The following is a 22,903-nucleotide window of genomic DNA, read 5'->3' on the forward strand; positions in this document are numbered from 1 at the left end:
GGAGTTTCGGAGTTTTGGAGTTTTGGAGTTTTGGAGTTTTGGAGTTTTGGAGTTTCGCAGTTTTGGTGTTTTGGAGTTTTGGAGTTTTGGAGTTTCGGAGTTTTGGAGTTTTGGAGTTTTGGAGTATTGGAGTTTTGGAGTTTCGGAGTTTTGGTGTTTCGGAGTTTTGGAGTTTTGGAGTTTTGGAGTTTCAGAGTTTCCGAGTTTTGGAGTTTTGGAGTTTTGGAGTTTCGGAGTTTTGGAGTTTCGGAGTTTTGGAGTATTGGAGTTTTGGAGTTTCGGAGTTTTGGAGTTTTGGAGTTTTGGAGTTTTGGAGTTTCGGTGTTTCGGAGTTTCGGAGTTTTGGAGTTTTGGAGTTTAGGAGTTTCGGAGTTTTGGAGTTTTGGAGTTTTGGAGTTTCGGAGTTTTGGAGTTTCGGAGTTTCGGAGTATTGGAGTTTTGGAGTTTTGGAGTTTTGGAGTTTCGGAGTTTTGGAGTATTGGAGTTTTGGAGTTTCGGAGTTTTGGAGTTTTGGAGTTTTGGAGTTTTGGAGTTTCGGTGTTTCGGAGTTTCGGAGTTTTGGAGTTTTGGAGTTTAGGAGTTTCGGAGTTTTGGAGTTTTGGAGTTTTGGAGTTTCGGAGTTTTGGAGTTTCGGAGTTTTAGAGTTTTGGAGTTTTGGAGTTTTGGAGTTTTGGAGTTTTGGAGTTTCGGAGTTTTGGAGTTTTGGAGTTTTGGAGTTTCGGAGTTTCGGAGTTTTGGAGTTTTGGAGTTTTGGAGTTTCGGAGTTTCGGAGTTTCGGAGTTTTGGAGTTTTGGAGTTTTGGAGTTTTGGAGTTTTGGAGTTTCGGAGTTTCGGAGTTTTGGAGTTTTGGAGTTTTGGAGTTTCGGAGGTTCGGAGTTTCGGAGTTTCCGAGTTTTGGAGTTTTGGAGTTTTGGAGTTTTGGAGTTTTGGAGTTTCAGAGTTTCGGAGTTTTGGAGTTTTGGAGTTTTGGAGTTTCGGAGTTTTGGAGTTTTGGAGTTTTGGAGTTTCGGAGTTTTGGAGTTTTGGAGTTTTGGAGTATTGGAGTTTTGGAGTTTCGGAGTTTTGGTGTTTCGGAGTTTTGGAGTTTTGGAGTTTTGGAGTTTCGGAGTTTTGGAGTTTTGGAGTTTTGGAGTTTTGGAGTTTCGCAGTTTTGGAGTTTTGGAGTTTTGGAGTTTTGGAGTTTTGGAGTTTTGGAGTTTTGGAGTTTTGGAGTTTTGGAGTTTCGGAGTTTTGGAGTTTTGGAGTTTTGGAGTTTTGGAGTTTCGGAGTTTTGGAGTTTTGGAGTTTTGGAGTTTTGGAGTTTTGGAGTTTCGCAGTTTTGGAGTTCTGGAGTTTTGGAGTTTTTGAGTTTTGGAGTTACGGAGTTTTGGAGTTTTGGAGTTTTGGAGTTTTGGAGTTTTGGAGTTTTGGAGTTTCGGAGTTTTGGAGTTTTGGAGTTTTGGAGTTTTGGAGTTTCGGAGTTTTGGAGTTTTGAGTTTTGGAGTTTTGGAGTTTCGGAGTTTTGGAGTTTTGGAGTTTTGGAGTATTGGAGTTTCGGAGTTTTGGAGTTTTGGAGTTTTGGAGTTTCGGAGTTTCGGAGTTTTGGAGTTTTGGAGTTTCGGAGTTTCGGAGTTTTGGAGTTTAGGAGTTTCGGAGTTTTGGAGTTTTGGAGTTTTGGAGTTTCGGAGTTTTGGAGTTTCGGAGTTTCGGAGTATTGGAGTTTTGGAGTTTTGGAGCTTTGGAGTTTCGGAGTTTTGGAGTATTGGAGTTTTGGAGTTTCGGAGTTTTGGAGTTTTGGAGTTTTCGAGTTTTGGAGTTTCGGTGTTTCGGAGTTTCGGAGTTTTGGAGTTTTGGAGTTTAGGAGTTTCGGAGTTTTGGAGTTTTGGAGTTTTGGAGTTTCGGAGTTTTGGAGTTTCGGAGTTTTAGAGTTTTGGAGTTTTGGAGTTTTGGAGTTTTGGAGTTTTGGAGTTTCGGAGTTTTGGAGTTTTGGAGTTTTGGAGTTTCGGAGTTTCGGAGTTTTGGAGTTTTGGAGTTTTGGAGTTTTGGAGTTTCGGAGTTTCGGAGTTTCGGAGTTTCGGAGTTTTGGAGTTTTGGAGTTTTGGAGTTTTGGAGTTTCGGAGTTTCGGAGTTTTGGAGTTTTGGAGTTTTGGAGTTTTGGAGTTTTGGAGTTTTGGAGTTTTGGAGTTTCGGAGTTTTGGAGTTTTGGAGTTTTGGAGTTTTGGAGTTTTGGAGTTTCGGAGTTTTGGAGTTTTGGAGTTTTGGAGTATTGGAGTTTTGGAGTTTCGGAGTTTTGGTGTTTCGGAGTTTTGGAGTTTTGGAGTTTTGGAGTTTCGGAGTTTCGGAGTTTTGGAGTTTTGGAGTTTTGGAGTTTCGGAGTTTTGGAGTTTCGGAGTTTTGGAGTATTGGAGTTTTGGAGTTTCGGAGTTTTGGAGTTTTGGAGTTTTGGAGTTTTGGAGTTTCGGTGTTTCGGAGTTTCGGAGTTTTGGAGTTTTGGAGTTTTGGAGTTTCGGAGTTTTGGAGTTTCGGAGTTTTAGAGTTTTGGAGTTTTGGAGTTTTGGAGTTTTGGAGTTTTGGAGTTTTGGAGTTTCGGAGTTTTGGAGTTTTGGAGTTTTGGAGTTTCGGAGTTTCGGAGTTTTGGAGTTTTGGAGTTTCGGAGTTTCGGAGTTTCGGAGTTTCGGAGTTTTGGAGTTTTGGAGTTTTGGAGTTTTGGAGTTTTGGAGTTTCGGAGTTTCGGAGTTTTGGAGTTTTGGAGTTTCGGAGTTTTGGAGTTTTGGAGTTTTGGAGTTTTGGAGTTTTGGAGTTTCGGAGTTTTGGAGTTTCGGAGTTTTGGAGTTTTGGAGTTTTGGAGTATTGGAGTTTCGGAGTTTTGGAGTTTTGGAGTTTTGGAGTTTCGGAGTTTCGGAGTTTTGGAGTTTTGGAGTTTCGGAGTTTCGGAGTTTCGGAGTTTCGGAGTTTTGGAGTTTTGGAGTTTTGGAGTTTTGGAGTTTCGGAGTTTTGGAGTTTTGGAGTTTCGGAGTTTTGGAGTTTTGGAGTTTTGGAGTTTTGGAGTTTCGGAGTTTTGGAGTTTTGGAGTTTTGGAGTTTTGGAGTTTCGCAGTTTTGGAGTTTTGGAGTTTTGGAGTTTTTGAGTTTTGGAGTTACGGAGTTTTGGAGTTTTGGAGTTTTGGAGTTTCGGAGTTTTGGAGTTTCGGAGTTTTGGAGTTTTGGAGTTTTGGAGTTTCGGAGTTTTGGAGTTTTGGAGTTTTGGAGTTTCGGAGTTTGGAGATTTGGAGTTTCGGAGTTTTGGTGTTTCGGAGTTTTGGAGTTTTGGAGTTTCGGAGTTTTGGAGTTTTAGAGTTTCGGAGTTTTGGAGTTTTAGAGTTTTGGAGTTTTGGAGTTTCGGAGTTTTGGAGTTTTGGAGTTTTGGAGTTTCGCAGTTTTGGAGTTTTGGAGTTTCGGAGTTTTGGAGTTTTGGAGTTTTGGAGTTTTGGAGTTTTGGAGTTTCGGAGTTTTGGAGTTTTGGACTTTTGGAGTTTTGGAGTTTCGGAGTTTTGGAGTTTCGCAGTTTTGGAGTTTTGGAGTTTTGGAGTTTTGGAGTTTTGGAGTTTCGGAGTTTTGGAGGTTTGGAGTTTTGGAGTTTCGGAGTTTTGGAGTTTTGGAGTTTTGGAGTTTTGGAGTTTCGGAGTTTTGGAGTTTTGGAGTTTTGGAGTATTGGAGTTTTGGAGTTTCGGAGTTTTGGTGTTTCGGAGTTTTGGAGTTTTGGAGTTTTGGAGTTTCGGAGTTTTGGAGTTTTGGAGTTTTGGAGTTTTGGAGTTTCGCAGTTTTGGAGTTTTGGAGTTTTGGAGTTTTGGAGTTTCGCAGTTTCGCAGTTTTGGAGTTTTGGAGTTTTGGAGTTTAGGAGTTTTGGAGTTTCGGAGTTTTGGAGTTTTGGAGTTTTGGAGTTTCGGAGTTTTGGAGTTTTGGAGTTTCGCAGTTTTGGAGTTTTGGAGTTTTGGAGTTTTGGAGTTTCGGAGTTTCGCAGGTTTGGAGTTTTGGAGTTTTGGAGTTTTGGAGTTTATGAGTTTTGGAGTTTCGGAGTTTTGGAGTTTTGGAGTTTCGGAGTTTTGGAGTTTTGGAGTTTTGGAGTTTTGGAGTTTCGGAGTTTTGGAGTTTTGGACTTTTGGAGTTTTGGAGTTCCGGAGTTTTGGAGTTTCGCAGTTTTGGAGTTTTGGAGTTTTGGAGTTTCGGAGTTTTGGAGTTTTGGAGGTTTGGAGTTTTGGAGTTTTGGAGTTTTGGAGTTTCGGAGTTTTGGAGTTTTGGAGTTTTGGAGTTTTGGAGTTTCGCGGTTTTGGAGTTTTGGAGTTTTGGAGTTTTGGAGTTTTGGAGTTTTGGAGTTTTGGAGTTTTGGAGTTTTGGAGTTTCGGAGTTTTGGAGTTTTGGAGTTTTGGAGTTTTGGAGTTTCGGAGTTTTGGAGTTTTGGAGTTTTGGAGTTTTGGAGTTTTGGAGTTTCGCAGTTTTGGAGTTTTGGAGTTTCGGAGTTTTTGAGTTTTGGAGTTACGGAGTTTTGGAGTTTTGGAGTTTTGGAGTTTTGGAGTTTTGGAGTTTTGGAGTTTCGGAGTTTTGGAGTTTTGGAGTTTTGGAGTTTTGGAGTTTCGGAGTTTTGGAGTTTTGAGTTTTGGAGTTTTGGAGTTTCGGAGTTTTGGAGTTTTGGAGTATTGGAGTTTCGGAGTTTTGGAGTTTTGGAGTTTTGGAGTTTCGGAGTTTCGGAGTTTTGGAGTTTTGGAGTTTCGGAGTTTCGGAGTTTTGGAGTTTAGGAGTTTCGGAGTTTTGGAGTTTTGGAGTTTTGGAGTTTCGGAGTTTTGGAGTTTCGGAGTTTCGGAGTATTGGAGTTTTGGAGTTTTGGAGCTTTGGAGTTTCGGAGTTTTGGAGTATTGGAGTTTTGGAGTTTCGGAGTTTTGGAGTTTTGGAGTTTTCGAGTTTTGGAGTTTCGGTGTTTCGGAGTTTCGGAGTTTTGGAGTTTTGGAGTTTAGGAGTTTCGGAGTTTTGGAGTTTTGGAGTTTTGGAGTTTCGGAGTTTTGGAGTTTCGGAGTTTTAGAGTTTTGGAGTTTTGGAGTTTTGGAGTTTTGGAGTTTCGGAGTTTTGGAGTTTTGGAGTTTTGGAGTTTCGGAGTTTCGGAGTTTTGGAGTTTTGGAGTTTTGGAGTTTTGGAGTTTCGGAGTTTCGGAGTTTTGGAGTTTTAGAGTTTTGGAGTTTTGGAGTTTCGCAGTTTTGGAGTTTTGGAGTTTCGGAGTTTTGGAGTTTTGGAGTTTTGGAGTTTCGCAGTTTTGGAGTTTTGGAGTTTCGGAGTTTTGGAGTTTTGGAGTTTTGGAGTTTTGGAGTTTCGGAGTTTTGGAGTTTTGGACTTTTGGAGTTTTGGAGTTTCGGAGTTTTGGAGTTTCGCAGTTTTGGAGTTTTGGAGTTTTGGAGTTTTGGAGTTTCGGAGTTTTGGAGTTTTGGAGTATTGGAGTTTTGGAGTTTCGGAGTTTTGGAGTTTTGGAGTTTTGGAGTTTTGGAGTTTCGGTGTTTCGGAGTTTCGGAGTTTTGGAGTTTTGGAGTTTCGGAGTTTCGGAGTTTTGGAGTTTTGGAGTTTTGGAGTTTCGGAGTTTTGGAGTTTCGGAGTTTTGGAGTTTTGGAGTTTTGGAGTTTTGGAGTTTTGGAGTTTTGGAGTTTCGGAGTTTCGAAGTTTTGGAGTTTTGGAGTTTTGGAGTTTCGGAGTTTTGGAGTTTTGGAGTTTTGGAGTTTTGGAGTTTTGGAGTTTCGGAGTTTTGGAGTTTTGGAGTATTGGAGTTTTGGAGTTTCGGAGTTTTGGTGTTTCGGAGTTTTGGAGTTTTGGAGTTTTGGAGTTTCGGAGTTTCGGAGTTTTGGAGTTTTGGAGTTTTGGAGTTTCGGAGTTTTGGAGTTTCGGAGTTTTGGAGTATTGGAGTTTTGGAGTTTCGGAGTTTTGGAGTTTTGGAGTTTTGGAGTTTTGGAGTTTCGGTGTTTCGGAGTTTCGGAGTTTCGGAGTTTTGGAGTTTTGGAGTTTTGGAGTTTCGGAGTTTTGGAGTTTCGGAGTTTTAGAGTTTTGGAGTTTTGGAGTTTTGGAGTTTTGGAGTTTTGGAGTTTTGGAGTTTCGGAGTTTTGGAGTTTTGGAGTTTTGGAGTTTCGGAGTTTCGGAGTTTTGGAGTTTTGGAGTTTTGGAGTTTCGGAGTTTCGGAGTTTCGGAGTTTCGGAGTTTTGGAGTTTTGGAGTTTTGGAGTTTTGGAGTTTTGGAGTTTTGGAGTTTTGGAGTTTTGGAGTTTTGGAGTTTCGGAGTTTCGGAGTTTTGGAGTTTTGGAGTTTTGGAGTTTCGGAGTTTTGGAGTTTTGGAGTTTTGGAGTTTTGGAGTTTTGGAGTTTCGGAGTTTTGGAGTTTCGGAGTTTTGGAGTTTTGGAGATTTGGAGTATTGGAGTTTCGGAGTTTTGGAGTTTTGGAGTTTTGGAGTTTCGGAGTTTCGGAGTTTTGGAGTTTTGGAGTTTCGGAGTTTCGGAGTTTCGGAGTTTCGGAGTTTTGGAGTTTTGGAGTTTTGGAGTTTTGGAGTTTCGGAGTTTTGGAGTTTTGGAGTTTCGGAGTTTTGGAGTTTCGGAGTTTTGGAGTTTTGGAGTTTCGGAGTTTTGGAGTTTTGGAGTTTTGGAGTTTTGGAGTTTCGCAGTTTTGGAGTTTTGGAGTTTTGGAGTTTTTGAGTTTTGGAGTTACGGAGTTTTGGAGTTTTGGAGTTTTGGAGTTTCGGAGTTTTGGAGTTTCGGAGTTTTGGAGTTTTGGAGTTTTGGAGTTTCGGAGTTTTGGAGTTTTGGAGTTTTGGAGTTTCGGAGTTTGGAGTTTTGGAGTTTCGGAGTTTTGGTGTTTCGGAGTTTTGGAGTTTTGTAGTTTCGGAGTTTTGGAGTTTTAGAGTTTTGGAGTTTTGGAGTTTCGCAGTTTTGGAGTTTTGGAGTTTCGGAGTTTTGGAGTTTTGGAGTTTTGGAGTTTCGCAGTTTTGGAGTTTTGGAGTTTCGGAGTTTTGGAGTTTTGGAGTTTTGGAGTTTTGGAGTTTCGGAGTTTTGGAGTTTTGGACTTTTGGAGTTTTGGAGTTTCGGAGTTTTGGAGTTTCGCAGTTTTGGAGTTTTGGAGTTTTGGAGTTTTGGAGTTTCGGAGTTTTGGAGTTTTGGAGGTTTGGAGTTTTGGAGTTTCGGAGTTTTGGAGTTTTGGAGTTTTGGAGTTTTGGAGTTTCGGAGTTTTGGACTTTTGGAGTTTTGGAGTATTGGAGTTTTGGAGTTTTGGAGTTTTGGTGTTTCGGAGTTTCGGAGTTTTGGAGTTTTGGAGTTTCGGAGTTTTGGAGTTTTGGAGTTTTGGAGTTTTGGAGTTTCGCAGTTTTGGAGTTTTGGAGTTTTGGAGTTTTGGAGTTTCGCAGTTTCGCAGTTTTGGAGTTTTGGAGTTTTGGAGTTTAGGAGTTTTGGAGTTTCGGAGTTTTGGAGTTTTGGAGTTTTGGAGTTTCGGAGTTTTGGAGTTTTGGAGTTTCGCAGTTTTGGAGTTTTGGAGTTTTGGAGTTTTGGAGTTTTGGAGTTTCGCAGTTTTGGAGTTTTGGAGTTTTGGAGTTTTTGAGTTTTGGAGTTACGGAGTTTTGGAGTTTTGGAGTTTTGGAGTTTCGGAGTTTTGGAGTTTCGGAGTTTTGGAGTTTTGGAGTTTTGGAGTTTCGCAGTTTTGGAGTTTTGGAGTTTCGGAGTTTTGGAGTTTTGGAGTTTTGGAGTTTTGGAGTTTCGGAGTTTTGAAGTTTTGGACTTTTGGAGTTTTACAGTTTCGGAGTTTTGGAGTTTCGCAGTTTTGGAGTTTTGGAGTTTTGGAGTTTTGGAGTTTTGGAGTTTCGGAGTTTTGGAGTTTTGGAGGTTTGGAGTTTTGGAGTTTCGGAGTTTTGGAGTTTTGGAGTTTTGGAGTTTTGGAGTTTCGGAGTTTTGGAGTTTTGGAGTTTTGGAGTATTGGAGTTTTGGAGTTTCGGAGTTTTGGAGTTTTGGAGTTTTGGAGTTTCGCAGTTTTGGAGTTTTGGAGTTTTGGAGTTTTTGAGTTTTGGAGTTACGGAGTTTTGGAGTTTTGGAGTTTTGGAGTTTCGGAGTTTTGGAGTTTCGGAGTTTTGGAGTTTTGGAGTTTTGGAGTTTCGGAGTTTTGGAGTTTTGGAGTTTTGGAGTTTCGGAGTTTGGAGATTTGGAGTTTCGGAGTTTTGGTGTTTCGGAGTTTTGGAGTTTTGGAGTTTCGGAGTTTTGGAGTTTTAGAGTTTTGGAGTTTTGGAGTTTCGCAGTTTTGGAGTTTTGGAGTTTCGGAGTTTTGGAGTTTTGGAGTTTTGGAGTTTCGCAGTTTTGGAGTTTTGGAGTTTCGGAGTTTTGGAGTTTTGGAGTTTTGGAGTTTTGGAGTTTCGGAGTTTTGGAGTTTTGGACTTTGGGAGTTTTGGAGTTTCGGAGTTTTGGAGTTTCGCAGTTTTGGAGTTTTGGAGTTTTGGAGTTTTGGAGTTTTGGAGTTTCGGAGTTTTGGAGTTTTGGAGGTTTGGAGTTTTGGAGTTTCGGAGTTTTGGAGTTTTGGAGTTTTGGAGTTTTGGAGTTTCGGAGTTTTGGAGTTTTGGAGTTTTGGAGTATTGGAGTTTTGGAGTTTCGGAGTTTTGGTGTTTCGGAGTTTTGGAGTTTTGGAGTTTTGGAGTTTCGGAGTTTTGGAGTTTTGGAGTTTTGGAGTTTTGGAGTTTCGCAGTTTTGGAGTTTTGGAGTTTTGGAGTTTTGGAGTTTCGCAGTTTCGCAGTTTTGGAGTTTTGGAGTTTTGGAGTTTCGGAGTTTTGGAGTTTTGGAGTTTTGGAGTTTTGGAGTTTTGGAGTTTCGCAGTTTTGGAGTTTTGGAGTTTTGGAGTTTTGGAGTTTCGGAGTTTCGCAGTTTTGGAGTTTTGGAGTTTTGGAGTTTTGGAGTTTATGAGTTTTGGAGTTTCGGAGTTTTGGAGTTTTGGAGTTTCGGAGTTTTGGAGTTTTGGAGTTTTGGAGTTTTGGAGTTTCGGAGTTTTGGAGTTTTGGACTTTTGGAGTTTTGGAGTTCCGGAGTTTTGGAGTTTCGCAGTTTTGGAGTTTTGGAGTTTTGGAGTTTTGGAGTTTCGGAGTTTTGGAGTTTTGGAGGTTTGGAGTTTTGGAGTTTTGGAGTTTTGGAGTTTCGGAGTTTTGGAGTTTTGGAGTTTTGGACTTTTGGCGTTTCGCAGTTTTGGAGTTTTGGAGTTTTGGAGTTTTGGAGTTTTGGAGTTTTGGAGTTTTGGAGTTTTGGAGTTTTGGAGTTTCGGAGTTTTGGAGTTTTGGAGTTTTGGAGTTTTGGAGTTTCGGAGTTTTGGAGTTTTGGAGTTTTGGAGTTTTGGAGTTTTGGAGTTTCGCAGTTTTGGAGTTTTGGAGTTTTGGAGTTTTTGAGTTTTGGAGTTACGGAGTTTTGGAGTTTTGGAGTTTTGGAGTTTTGGAGTTTTGGAGTTTTGGAGTTTCGGAGTTTTGGAGTTTTGGAGTTTTGGAGTTTCGGAGTTTTGGAGTTTTGAGTTTTGGAGTTTTGGAGTTTCGGAGTTTTGGAGTTTTGGAGTTTTGGAGTATTGGAGTTTCGGAGTTTTGGAGTTTTGGAGTTTTGGAGTTTCGGAGTTTCGGAGTTTTGGAGTTTTGGAGTTTCGGAGTTTCGGAGTTTTGGAGTTTAGGAGTTTCGGAGTTTTGGAGTTTTGGAGTTTTGGAGTTTCGGAGTTTTGGAGTTTCGGAGTTTCGGAGTATTGGAGTTTTGGAGTTTTGGAGCTTTGGAGTTTCGGAGTTTTGGAGTATTGGAGTTTTGGAGTTTCGGAGTTTTGGAGTTTTGGAGTTTTGGAGTTTTGGAGTTTCGGTGTTTCGGAGTTTCGGAGTTTTGGAGTTTTGGAGTTTAGGAGTTTCGGAGTTTTGGAGTTTTGGAGTTTTGGAGTTTCGGAGTTTTGGAGTTTCGGAGTTTTAGAGTTTTGGAGTTTTGGAGTTTTGGAGTTTTGGAGTTTTGGAGTTTCGGAGTTTTGGAGTTTTGGAGTTTTGGAGTTTCGGAGTTTCGGAGTTTTGGAGTTTTGGAGTTTTGGAGTTTTGGAGTTTCGGAGTTTCGGAGTTTTGGAGTTTTAGAGTTTTGGAGTTTTGGAGTTTCGCAGTTTTGGAGTTTTGGACTTTTGGAGTTTTGGAGTTTATGAGTTTTGGAGTTTCGGAGTTTTGGAGTTTTGGAGTTTCGGAGTTTTGGAGTTTTGGAGTTTTGGAGTTTTGGAGTTTCGGAGTTTTGGAGTTTTGGACTTTTGGAGTTTTGGAGTTCCGGAGTTTTGGAGTTTCGCAGTATTGGAGTTTTGGAGTTTTGGAGTTTTGGAGTTTCGGAGTTTTGGAGTTTTGGAGTTTCGGAGTTTTGGAGTTTTGGAGTTTTGGAGTTTTGGAGTTTCGGAGTTTTGGAGTTTTGGAGTTTTGGAGTTTTGGAGTTTTGGAGTTTCGCAGTTTTGGAGTTTTGGAGTTTTGGAGTTTTTGAGTTTTGGAGTTACGGAGTTTTGGAGTTTTGGAGTTTTGGAGTTTTGGAGTTTTGGAGTTTTGGAGTTTCGGAGTTTTGGAGTTTTGGAGTTTTGGAGTTTTGGAGTTTCGGAGTTTTGGAGTTTTGAGTTTTGGAGTTTTGGAGTTTCGGAGTTTTGGAGTTTTGGAGTTTTGGAGTATTGGAGTTTCGGAGTTTTGGAGTTTTGGAGTTTTGGAGTTTCGGAGTTTCGGAGTTTTGGAGTTTTGGAGTTTCGGAGTTTCGGAGTTTTGGAGTTTAGGAGTTTCGGAGTTTTGGAGTTTTGGAGTTTTGGAGTTTCGGAGTTTTGGAGTTTCGGAGTTTCGGAGTATTGGAGTTTCGGAGTTTCGGAGTTTTGGAGTTTTGGAGTTTTGGAGTTTTGGAGTTTCGGAGTTTCGGAGTTTTGGAGTTTTAGAGTTTTGGAGTTTTGGAGTTTCGGAGTTTTGGAGTTTTGGACTTTTGGAGTTTTGGAGTTTCGGAGTTTTGGAGTTTCGCAGTTTTGGAGTTTTGGAGTTTTGGAGTTTTGGAGTTTTGGAGTTTTGGAGTTTCGGAGTTTTGGAGTTTTGGAGTATTGGAGTTTTGGAGTTTCGGAGTTTTGGAGTTTTGGAGTTTTGGAGTTTCGGTGTTTCGGAGTTTCGGAGTTTTGGAGTTTTGGAGTTTAGGAGTTTCGGAGTTTTGGAGTTTTGGAGTTTTGGAGTTTCGGAGTTTTGGAGTTTTGGAGTTTTGGAGTTTCGGAGTTTCGGAGTTTTGGAGTTTTGGAGTTTTGGAGTTTCGGAGTTTCGGAGTTTCGGAGTTTCGGAGTTTTGGAGTTTTGGAGTTTTGGAGTTTTGGAGTTTTGGAGTTTTGGAGTTTCGGAGTTTCGAAGTTTTGGAGTTTTGGAGTTTTGGAGTTTCGGAGTTTTGGAGTTTTGGAGTTTTGGAGTTTTGGAGTTTTGGAGTTTTGGAGTTTCGGAGTTTTGGAGTTTTGGAGTTTTGGAGTATTGGAGTTTTGGAGTTTCGGAGTTTTGGTGTTTCGGAGTTTTGGAGTTTTGGAGTTTTGGAGTTTCGGAGTTTCGGAGTTTTGGAGTTTTGGAGTTTTGGAGTTTCGGAGTTTTGGAGTTTCGGAGTTTTGGAGTATTGGAGTTTTGGAGTTTCGGAGTTTTGGAGTTTTGGAGTTTTGGAGTTTTGGAGTTTCGGTGTTTCGGAGTTTCGGAGTTTCGGAGTTTTGGAGTTTTGGAGTTTTGGAGTTTCGGAGTTTTGGAGTTTCGGAGTTTTAGAGTTTTGGAGTTTTGAAGTTTTGGAGTTTTGGAGTTTTGGAGTTTTGGAGTTTCGGAGTTTTGGAGTTTTGGAGTTTTGGAGTTTCGGAGTTTCGGAGTTTTGGAGTTTTGGAGTTTTGGAGTTTCGGAGTTTTGGAGTTTTGGAGTTTTGGAGTTTTGGAGTTTTGGAGTTTTGGAGTTTTGGAGTTTTGGAGTTTTGGAGTTTCGGAGTTTCGGAGTTTTGGAGTTTCGGAGTTTCGGAGTTTCGGAGTTTTGGAGTTTTGGAGTTTTGGAGTTTTGGAGTTTTGGAGTTTCGGAGTTTTGGAGTTTCGGAGTTTTGGAGTTTTGGAGTTTTGGAGTATTTGAGTTTCGGAGTTTTGGAGTTTTGGAGTTTTGGAGTTTCGGAGTTTCGGAGTTTTGGTGTTTTGGAGTTTCGGAGTTTCGGAGTTTCGGAGTTTCGGAGTTTTGGAGTTTTGGAGTTTTGGAGTTTTGGAGTTTCGGAGTTTTGGAGTTTTGGAGTTTCGGAGTTTTGGAGTTTCGGAGTTTTGGAGTTTCAGAGTTTTGGAGTTTTGGAGTTTTGGAGTTTCGCAGTTTTGGAGTTTTGGAGTTTTGGAGTTTTTGAGTTTTGGAGTTACGGAGTTTTGGAGTTTTGGAGTTTTGGAGTTTCGGAGTTTTGGAGTTTCGGAGTTTTGGAGTTTTGGAGTTTTGGAGTTTCGGAGTTTTGGAGTTTTGGAGTTTTGGAGTTTCGGAGTTTGGAGTTTTGGAGTTTCGGAGTTTTGGTGTTTCGGAGTTTTGGAGTTTTGGAGTTTCGGAGTTTTGGAGTTTTAGAGTTTTGGAGTTTTGGAGTTTCGCAGTTTTGGAGTTTTGGAGTTTCGGAGTTTTGGAGTTTTGGAGTTTTGGAGTTTCGCAGTTTTGGAGTTTTGGAGTTTCGGAGTTTTGGAGTTTTGGAGTTTTGGAGTTTTGGAGTTTCGGAGTTTTGGAGTTTTGGACTTTTGGAGTTTTGGAGTTTCGGAGTTTTGGAGTTTCGCAGTTTTGGAGTTTTGGAGTTTTGGAGTTTTGGAGTTTCGGAGTTTTGGAGTTTTGGAGGTTTGGAGTTTTGGAGTTTCGGAGTTTTGGAGTTTTGGAGTTTTGGAGTTTTGGAGTTTCGGAGTTTTGGAGTTTTGGAGTTTTGGAGTATTGGAGTTTTGGAGTTTCGGAGTTTTGGTGTTTCGGAGTTTTGGAGTTTTGGAGTTTTGGAGTTTCGGAGTTTTGGAGTTTTGGAGTTTTGGAGTTTTGGAGTTTCGCAGTTTTGGAGTTTTGGAGTTTTGGAGTTTTGGAGTTTCGCAGTTTCGCAGTTTTGGAGTTTTGGAGTTTTGGAGTTTAGGAGTTTTGGAGTTTCGGAGTTTTGGAGTTTTGGAGTTTCGGAGTTTTGGAGTTTTGGAGTTTCGCAGTTTTGGAGTTTTGGAGTTTTGGAGTTTTGGAGTTTCGGAGTTTCGCAGTTTTGGAGTTTTGGAGTTTTGGAGTTTTGGAGTTTATGAGTTTTGGAGTTTCGGAGTTTTGGAGTTTTGGAGTTTCGGAGTTTTGGAGTTTTGGAGTTTTGGAGTTTTGGAGTTTTGGAGTTTCGGAGTTTTGGAGTTTTGGACTTTTGGAGTTTTGGAGTTTCGGAGTTTTGGAGTTTCGCAGTTTTGGAGTTTTGGAGTTTTGGAGTTTTGGAGTTTCGGAGTTTTGGAGTTTTGGAGGTTTGGAGTTTTGGAGTTTCGGAGTTTTGGAGTTTTGGAGTTTTGGAGTTTTGGAGTTTTGGAGTTTCGGAGTTTTGGAGTTTTGGAGTTTTGGAGTATTGGAGTTTTGGAGTTTCGGAGTTTTGGTGTTTCGGAGTTTTGGAGTTTTGGAGTTTTGGAGTTTCGGAGTTTTGGAGTTTTGGAGTTTTGGAGTTTTGGTTTCGCAGTTTTGGAGTTTTGGAGTTTTGGAGTTTTGGAGTTTCGCAGTTTCGCAGTTTTGGAGTTTTGGAGTTTTGGAGTTTAGGAGTTTTGGAGTTTTGGAGTTTCGCAGTTTTGGAGTTTTGGAGTTTTGGAGTTTTGGAGTTTCGGAGTTTCGCAGTTTTGGAGTTTTGGAGTTTTGGAGTTTTGGAGTTTTGGAGTTTTGGAGTTTCGGAGTTTTGGAGTTTTGGAGTTTTGGAGTTTTGGAGTTTCGGAGTTTTGGAGTTTTGGAGTTTCGGAGTTTTGGAGTTTTGGAGTTTTGGAGTTTTGGAGTTTCGGAGTTTTGGAGTTTCGCAGTTTTGGAGTTTTGGAGTTTTGGAGTTTTGGAGTTTCGGAGTTTTGGAGTTTTGGAGTTTTGGAGTTTTGGAGTTTCGGAGTTTTGGAGTTTTGGAGTTTTGGAGTTTTGGAGTTTCGCAGTTTTGGAGTTTTGGAGTTTTGGAGTTTTGGAGTTTCGCAGTTTTGGAGTTTTGGAGTTTTGGAGTTTTTGAGTTTTGGAGTTACGGAGTTTTGGAGTTTTGGAGTTTTGGAGTTTCGGAGTTTTGGAGTTTCGGAGTTTTGGAGTTTTGGAGTTTTGGAGTTTCGGAGTTTTGGAGTTTTGGAGTTTTGGAGTTTCGGAGTTTTGGAGTTTTGGAGTTTCGGAGTTTTGGTGTTTCGGAGTTTTGGAGTTTTGGAGTTTTGGAGTTTCGGAGTTTTGGAGTTTTGGAGTTTCGGAGTTTTGGAGTTTTGGAGTTTCGCAGTTTTGGAGTTTTGGAGTTTTGGAGTTTTGGAGTTTTAGAGTTTCGGAGTTTTGGAGTTTTGGAGTTTTGGAGTTTTGGAGTTTCGCAGTTTTGGTGTTTTGGAGTTTTGGAGTTTTGGAGTTTCGGAGTTTTGGAGTTTTGGAGTTTTGGAGTATTGGAGTTTTGGAGTTTCGGAGTTTTGGTGTTTCGGAGTTTTGGAGTTTTGGAGTTTTGGAGTTTCGGAGTTTCGGAGTTTTGGAGTTTTGGAGTTTTGGAGTTTCGGAGTTTTGGAGCATTGGAGTTTTGGAGTTTCGGAGTTTTGGAGTTTTGGAGTTTTGGAGTTTTGGAGTTTCGGTGTTTCGGAGTTTCGGAGTTTTGGAGTTTTGGAGTTTAGGAGTTTCGGAGTTTTGGAGTTTTGGAGTTTTGGAGTTTCGGAGTTTTGGAGTTTCGGAGTTTCGGAGTTTCGGAGTTTTGGAGTTTTGGAGTTTTGGAGTTTTGGAGTTTTGGAGTTTCGCAGTTTTGGAGTTTTGGAGTTTTGGAGTTTTTGAGTTTTGGAGTTACGGAGTTTTGGAGTTTTGGAGTTTTGGAGTTTCGGAGTTTTGGAGTTTCGGAGTTTTGGAGTTTTGGAGTTTTGGAGTTTCGGAGTTTTGGAGTTTTGGAGTTTTGGAGTTTCGGAGATTTGGAGTTTTGGAGTTTCGGAGTTTTGGTGTTTCGGAGTTTTGGAGTTTTGGAGTTTTGGAGTTTCGGAGTTTTGGAGTTTTGGAGTTTCGGAGTTTTGGAGTTTTGGAGTTTCGCAGTTTTGGAGTTTTGGAGTTTTGGAGTTTTGGAGTTTTAGAGTTTCGGAGTTTTGGAGTTTTGGAGTTTTGGAGTTTTGGAGTTTCGCAGTTTTGGTGTTTTGGAGTTTTGGAGTTTTGGAGTTTTGGAGTTTTGGAGTTTTGGAGTTTTGGAGTTTCGGAGTTTTGGAGTTTCGGAGTTTTGGAGTTTTGGAGTTTCGGAGTTTTGGAGTTTTGGAGTTTTGGAGTTTCGGAGTTTTGGAGTTTTGGAGTTTCGGAGTTTTGGTGTTTCGGAGTTTTGGAGTTTTGGAGTTTCGGAGTTTTGGAGTTTTGGAGTTTCGGAGTTTTGGAGTTTTGGAGTTTCGCAGTTTTGGAGTTTTGGAGTTTTGGAGTTTTGGAGTTTCGGAGTTTTGGAGTTTTGGAGTTTTGGAGTTTTGGAGTTTTGGAGTTTCGCAGTTTTGGTGTTTTGGAGTTTTGGAGTTTTGGAGTTTCGGAGTTTTGGAGTTTTGGAGTTTTGGAGTTTTGGAGTTTCGGAGTTTCGCAGTTTTGGAGTTTTGGAGTTTTGGAGTTTTGGAGTTTATGAGTTTTGGAGTTTCGGAGTTTTGGAGTTTTGGAGTTTCGGAGTTTTGGAGTTTTGGAGTTTTGGAGTTTTGGAGTTTTGGAGTTTCGGAGTTTTGGAGTTTTGGACTTTTGGAGTTTTGGAGTTTCGGAGTTTTGGAGTTTCGCAGTTTTGGAGTTTTGGAGTTTTGGAGTTTTGGAGTTTCGGAGTTTTGGAGTTTTGGAGGTTTGGAGTTTTGGAGTTTCGGAGTTTTGGAGTTTTGGAGTTTCGGAGTTTTGGAGTTTTGGAGTTTTGGAGTTTCGGAGTTTTGGAGTTTTGGAGTTTTGGAGTTTTGGAGTTTTGGAGTTTCGGTGTTTCGGAGTTTCGGAGTTTTGGAGTTTTGGAGTTTAGGAGTTTCGGAGTTTTGGAGTTTTGGAGTTTTGGAGTTTCGGAGTTTTGGAGTTTTGGAGTTTTGGAGTTTCGGAGTTTCGGAGTTTTGGAGTTTTGGAGTTTTGGAGTTTCGGAGTTTCGGAGTTTCGGAGTTTCGGAGTTTTGGAGTTTTGGAGTTTTGGAGTTTTGGAGTTTTGGAGTTTTGGAGTTTCGGAGTTTCGAAGTTTTGGAGTTTTGGAGTTTTGGAGTTTCGGAGTTTTGGAGTTTTGGAGTTTTGGAGTTTTGGAGTTTTGGAGTTTTGGAGTTTCGGAGTTTTGGAGTTTTGGAGTTTTGGAGTATTGGAGTTTTGGAGTTTCGGAGTTTTGGTGTTTCGGAGTTTTGGAGTTTTGGAGTTTTGGAGTTTCGGAGTTTCGGAGTTTTGGAGTTTTGGAGTTTTGGAGTTTCGGAGTTTTGGAGTTTCGGAGTTTTGGAGTATTGGAGTTTTGGAGTTTCGGAGTTTTGGAGTTTTGGAGTTTTGGAGTTTTGGAGTTTCGGTGTTTCGGAGTTTCGGAGTTTCGGAGTTTTGGAGTTTTGGAGTTTTGGAGTTTCGGAGTTTTGGAGTTTCGGAGTTTTAGAGTTTTGGAGTTTTGAAGTTTTGGAGTTTTGGAGTTTTGGAGTTTTGGAGTTTCGGAGTTTTGGAGTTTTGGAGTTTTGGAGTTTCGGAGTTTCGGAGTTTTGGAGTTTTGGAGTTTTGGAGTTTCGGAGTTTTGGAGTTTTGGAGTTTTGGAGTTTTGGAGTTTTGGAGTTTTGGAGTTTTGGAGTTTTGGAGTTTTGGAGTTTCGGAGTTTCGGAGTTTTGGAGTTTCGGAGTTTCGGAGTTTCGGAGTTTTGGAGTTTTGGAGTTTTGGAGTTTTGGAGTTTTGGAGTTTCGGAGTTTTGGAGTTTCGGAGTTTTGGAGTTTTGGAGTTTTGGAGTATTTGAGTTTCGGAGTTTTGGAGTTTTGGAGTTTTGGAGTTTCGGAGTTTCGGAGTTTTGGTGTTTTGGAGTTTCGGAGTTTCGGAGTTTCGGAGTTTCGGAGTTTTGGAGTTTTGGAGTTTTGGAGTTTTGGAGTTTCGGAGTTTTGGAGTTTTGGAGTTTCGGAGTTTTGGAGTTTCGGAGTTTTGGAGTTTCAGAGTTTTGGAGTTTTGGAGTTTTGGAGTTTCGCAGTTTTGGAGTTTTGGAGTTTTGGAGTTTTTGAGTTTTGGAGTTACGGAGTTTTGGAGTTTTGGAGTTTTGGAGTTTCGGAGTTTTGGAGTTTCGGAGTTTTGGAGTTTTGGAGTTTTGGAGTTTCGGAGTTTTGGAGTTTTGGAGTTTTGGAGTTTCGGAGTTTGGAGTTTTGGAGTTTCGGAGTTTTGGTGTTTCGGAGTTTTGGAGTTTTGGAGTTTCGGAGTTTTGGAGTTTTAGAGTTTTGGAGTTTTGGAGTTTCGCAGTTTTGGAGTTTTGGAGTTTCGGAGTTTTGGAGTTTTGGAGTTTTGGAGTTTCGCAGTTTTGGAGTTTTGGAGTTTCGGAGTTTTGGAGTTTTGGAGTTTTGGAGTTTTGGAGTTTCGGAGTTTTGGAGTTTTGGACTTTTGGAGTTTTGGAGTTTCGGAGTTTTGGAGTTTCGCAGTTTTGGAGTTTTGGAGTTTTGGAGTTTTGGAGTTTCGGAGTTTTGGAGTTTTGGAGGTTTGGAGTTTTGGAGTTTCGGAGTTTTGGAGTTTTGGTGTTTTGGAGTTTTGGAGTTTCGGAGTTTTGGAGTTTTGGAGTTTTGGAGTATTGGAGTTTTGGAGTTTCGGAGTTTTGGTGTTTCGGAGTTTTGGAGTTTTGGAGTTTTGGAGTTTCGGAGTTTTGGAGTTTTGGAGTTTTGGAGTTTTGGAGTTTCGCAGTTTTGGAGTTTTGGAGTTTTGGAGTTTTGGAGTTTCGCAGTTTCGCAGTTTTGGAGTTTTGGAGTTTTGGAGTTTAGGAGTTTTGGAGTTTCGGAGTTTTGGAGTTTTGGAGTTTCGGAGTTTTGGAGTTTTGGAGTTTCGCAGTTTTGGAGTTTTGGAGTTTTGGAGTTTTGGAGTTTCGGAGTTTCGCAGTTTTGGAGTTTTGGAGTTTTGGAGTTTTGGAGTTTATGAGTTTTGGAGTTTCGGAGTTTTGGAGTTTTGGAGTTTCGGAGTTTTGGAGTTTTGGAGTTTTGGAGTTTTGGAGTTTTGGAGTTTCGGAGTTTTGGAGTTTTGGACTTTTGGAGTTTTGGAGTTTCGGAGTTTTGGAGTTTCGCAGTTTTGGAGTTTTGGAGTTTTGGAGTTTTGGAGTTTCGGAGTTTTGGAGTTTTGGAGGTTTGGAGTTTTGGAGTTTCGGAGTTTTGGAGTTTTGGAGTTTTGGAGTTTTGGAGTTTTGGAGTTTCGGAGTTTTGGAGTTTTGGAGTTTTGGAGTATTGGAGTTTTGGAGTTTCGGAGTTTTGGTGTTTCGGAGTTTTGGAGTTTTGGAGTTTTGGAGTTTCGGAGTTTTGGAGTTTTGGAGTTTTGGAGTTTTGGTTTCGCAGTTTTGGAGTTTTGGAGTTTTGGAGTTTTGGAGTTTCGCAGTTTCGCAGTTTTGGAGTTTTGGAGTTTTGGAGTTTAGGAGTTTTGGAGTTTTGGAGTTTCGCAGTTTTGGAGTTTTGGAGTTTTGGAGTTTTGGAGTTTCGGAGTTTCGCAGTTTTGGAGTTTTGGAGTTTTGGAGTTTTGGAGTTTTGGAGTTTTGGAGTTTCGGAGTTTTGGAGTTTTGGAGTTTTGGAGTTTTGGAGTTTCGGAGTTTTGGAGTTTTGGAGTTTCGGAGTTTTGGAGTTTTGGAGTTTTGGAGTTTTGGAGTTTCGGAGTTTTGGAGTTTCGCAGTTTTGGAGTTTTGGAGTTTTGGAGTTTTGGAGTTTCGGAGTTTTGGAGTTTTGGAGTTTTGGAGTTTTGGAGTTTCGGAGTTTTGGAGTTTTGGAGTTTTGGAGTTTTGGAGTTTCGCAGTTTTGGAGTTTTGGAGTTTTGGAGTTTTGGAGTTTCGCAGTTTTGGAGTTTTGGAGTTTTGGAGTTTTTGAGTTTTGGAGTTACGGAGTTTTGGAGTTTTGGAGTTTTGGAGTTTCGGAGTTTTGGAGTTTCGGAGTTTTGGAGTTTTGGAGTTTTGGAGTTTCGGAGTTTTGGAGTTTTGGAGTTTTGGAGTTTCGGAGTTTTGGAGTTTTGGAGTTTCGGAGTTTTGGTGTTTCGGAGTTTTGGAGTTTTGGAGTTTTGGAGTTTCGGAGTTTTGGAGTTTTGGAGTTTCGGAGTTTTGGAGTTTTGGAGTTTCGCAGTTTTGGAGTTTTGGAGTTTTGGAGTTTTGGAGTTTTAGAGTTTCGGAGTTTTGGAGTTTTGGAGTTTTGGAGTTTTGGAGTTTCGCAGTTTTGGTGTTTTGGAGTTTTGGAGTTTTGGAGTTTCGGAGTTTTGGAGTTTTGGAGTTTTGGAGTATTGGAGTTTTGGAGTTTCGGAGTTTTGGTGTTTCGGAGTTTTGGAGTTTTGGAGTTTTGGAGTTTCGGAGTTTCGGAGTTTTGGAGTTTTGGAGTTTTGGAGTTTCGGAGTTTTGGAGCATTGGAGTTTTGGAGTTTCGGAGTTTTGGAGTTTTGGAGTTTTGGAGTTTTGGAGTTTCGGTGTTTCGGAGTTTCGGAGTTTTGGAGTTTTGGAGTTTAGGAGTTTCGGAGTTTTGGAGTTTTGGAGTTTTGGAGTTTCGGAGTTTTGGAGTTTCGGAGTTTCGGAGTTTCGGAGTTTTGGAGTTTTGGAGTTTTGGAGTTTTGGAGTTTTGGAGTTTCGCAGTTTTGGAGTTTTGGAGTTTTGGAGTTTTTGAGTTTTGGAGTTACGGAGTTTTGGAGTTTTGGAGTTTTGGAGTTTCGGAGTTTTGGAGTTTCGGAGTTTTGGAGTTTTGGAGTTTTGGAGTTTCGGAGTTTTGGAGTTTTGGAGTTTTGGAGTTTCGGAGATTTGGAGTTTTGGAGTTTCGGAGTTTTGGTGTTTCGGAGTTTTGGAGTTTTGGAGTTTTGGAGTTTCGGAGTTTTGGAGTTTTGGAGTTTCGGAGTTTTGGAGTTTTGGAGTTTCGCAGTTTTGGAGTTTTGGAGTTTTGGAGTTTTGGAGTTTTAGAGTTTCGGAGTTTTGGAGTTTTGGAGTTTTGGAGTTTTGGAGTTTCGCAGTTTTGGTGTTTTGGAGTTTTGGAGTTTTGGAGTTTTGGAGTTTTGGAGTTTTGGAGTTTTGGAGTTTCGGAGTTTTGGAGTTTCGGAGTTTTGGAGTTTTGGAGTTTCGGAGTTTTGGAGTTTTGGAGTTTTGGAGTTTCGGAGTTTTGGAGTTTTGGAGTTTCGGAGTTTTGGTGTTTCGGAGTTTTGGAGTTTTGGAGTTTCGGAGTTTTGGAGTTTTGGAGTTTCGGAGTTTTGGAGTTTTGGAGTTTCGCAGTTTTGGAGTTTTGGAGTTTTGGAGTTTTGGAGTTTCGGAGTTTTGGAGTTTTGGAGTTTTGGAGTTTTGGAGTTTTGGAGTTTCGCAGTTTTGGTGTTTTGGAGTTTTGGAGTTTTGGAGTTTCGGAGTTTTGGAGTTTTGGAGTTTTGGAGTATTGGAGTTTTGGAGTTTCGGAGTTTTGGTGTTTCGGAGTTTTGGAGTTTTGGAGTTTTGGAGTTTCAGAGTTTCGGAGTTTTGGAGTTTTGGAGTTTTGGAGTTTCGGAGTTTTGGAGTTTCGGAGTTTTGGAGTATTGGAGTTTTGGAGTTTCGGAGTTTTGGAGTTTTGGAGTTTTGGAGTTTTGGAGTTTCGGTGTTTCGGAGTTTCGGAGTTTTGGAGTTTTGGAGTTTAGGAGTTTCGGAGTTTTGGAGTTTTGGAGTTTTGGAGTTTCGGAGTTTTGGAGTTTCGGAGTTTCGGAGTATTGGAGTTTTGGAGTTTTGGAGTTTTGGAGTTTCGGAGTTTTGGAGTATTGGAGTTTTGGAGTTTCGGAGTTTTGGAGTTTTGGAGTTTTGGAGTTTCGGTGTTTCGGAGTTTTGGAGTTTTGGAGTTTAGGAGTTTCGGAGTTTTGGAGTTTTGGAGTTTTGGAGTTTCGGAGTTTTGGAGTTTCGGAGTTTTAGAGTTTTGGAGTTTTGGAGTTTTGGAGTTTTGGAGTTTCGGAGTTTCGGAGTTTCGGAGTTTTGGAGTTTTGGAGTTTTGGAGTTTTGGAGTTTTGGAGTTTCGGAGTTTCGGAGTTTTGGAGTTTTGGAGTTTTGGAGTTTCGGAGGTTCGGAGTTTCGGAGTTTCCGAGTTTTGGAGTTTTGGAGTTTTGGAGTTTTGGAGTTTTGGAGTTTCAGAGTTTCGGAGTTTTGGAGTTTTGGAGTTTTGGAGTTTCGGAGTTTTGGAGTTTTGGAGTTTTGGAGTTTCGGAGTTTTGGAGTTTTGGAGTTTTGGAGTATTGGAGTTTTGGAGTTTCGGAGTTTTGGTGTTTCGGAGTTTTGGAGTTTTGGAGTTTTGGAGTTTCGGAGTTTTGGAGTTTTGGAGTTTTGGAGTTTTGGAGTTTCGCAGTTTTGGAGTTTTGGAGTTTTGGAGTTTTGGAGTTTTGGAGTTTTGGAGTTTTGGAGTTTTGGAGTTTTGGAGTTTCGGAGTTTTGGAGTTTTGGAGTTTTGGAGTTTTGGAGTTTCGGAGTTTTGGAGTTTTGGAGTTTTGGAGTTTTGGAGTTTTGGAGTTTCGCAGTTTTGGAGTTTTGGAGTTTTGGAGTTTTTGAGTTTTGGAGTTACGGAGTTTTGGAGTTTTGGAGTTTTGGAGTTTTGGAGTTTTGGAGTTTTGGAGTTTTGGAGTTTCGGAGTTTTGGAGTTTTGGAGTTTTGGAGTTTTGGAGTTTCGGAGTTTTGGAGTTTTGAGTTTTGGAGTTTTGGAGTTTCGGAGTTTTGGAGTTTTGGAGTTTTGGAGTATTGGAGTTTCGGAGTTTTGGAGTTTTGGAGTTTTGGAGTTTCGGAGTTTCGGAGTTTTGGAGTTTTGGAGTTTCGGAGTTTCGGAGTTTTGGAGTTTAGGAGTTTCGGAGTTTTGGAGTTTTGGAGTTTTGGAGTTTCGGAGTTTTGGAGTTTCGGAGTTTCGGAGTATTGGAGTTTTGGAGTTTTGGAGCTTTGGAGTTTCGGAGTTTTGGAGTATTGGAGTTTTGGAGTTTCGGAGTTTTGGAGTTTTGGAGTTTTCGAGTTTTGGAGTTTCGGTGTTTCGGAGTTTCGGAGTTTTGGAGTTTTGGAGTTTAGGAGTTTCGGAGTTTTGGAGTTTTGGAGTTTTGGAGTTTCGGAGTTTTGGAGTTTCGGAGTTTTAGAGTTTTGGAGTTTTGGAGTTTTGGAGTTTTGGAGTTTTGGAGTTTCGGAGTTTTGGAGTTTTGGAGTTTTGGAGTTTCGGAGTTTCGGAGTTTTGGAGTTTTGGAGTTTTGGAGTTTTGGAGTTTCGGAGTTTCGGAGTTTCGGAGTTTCGGAGTTTTGGAGTTTTGGAGTTTTGGAGTTTTGGAGTTTTGGAGTTTTGGAGTTTCGGAGTTTCGGAGTTTTGGAGTTTTGGAGTTTTGGAGTTTTGGAGTTTTGGAGTTTTGGAGTTTCGGAGTTTTGGAGTTTTGGAGTTTTGGAGTTTTGGAGTTTCGGAGTTTTGGAGTTTTGGAGTTTTGGAGTTTTGGAGTATTGGAGTTTTGGAGTTTCGGAGTTTTGGTGTTTCGGAGTTTTGGAGTTTTGGAGTTTCGGAGTTTCGGAGTTTTGGAGTTTTGGAGTTTTGGAGTTTCGGAGTTTTGGAGTTTCGGAGTTTTGGAGTATTGGAGTTTTGGAGTTTCGGAGTTTTGGAGTTTTGGAGTTTTGGAGTTTCGGTGTTTCGGAGTTTCGGAGTTTCGGAGTTTTGGAGT

Source organism: Amblyomma mixtum, chromosome 10 (genome assembly GCF_055824585.1).
Source record: "Amblyomma mixtum isolate Tamu chromosome 10, ASM5582458v1, whole genome shotgun sequence".
Taxonomy (NCBI): Eukaryota; Metazoa; Arthropoda; class Arachnida; order Ixodida; family Ixodidae; genus Amblyomma; species Amblyomma mixtum.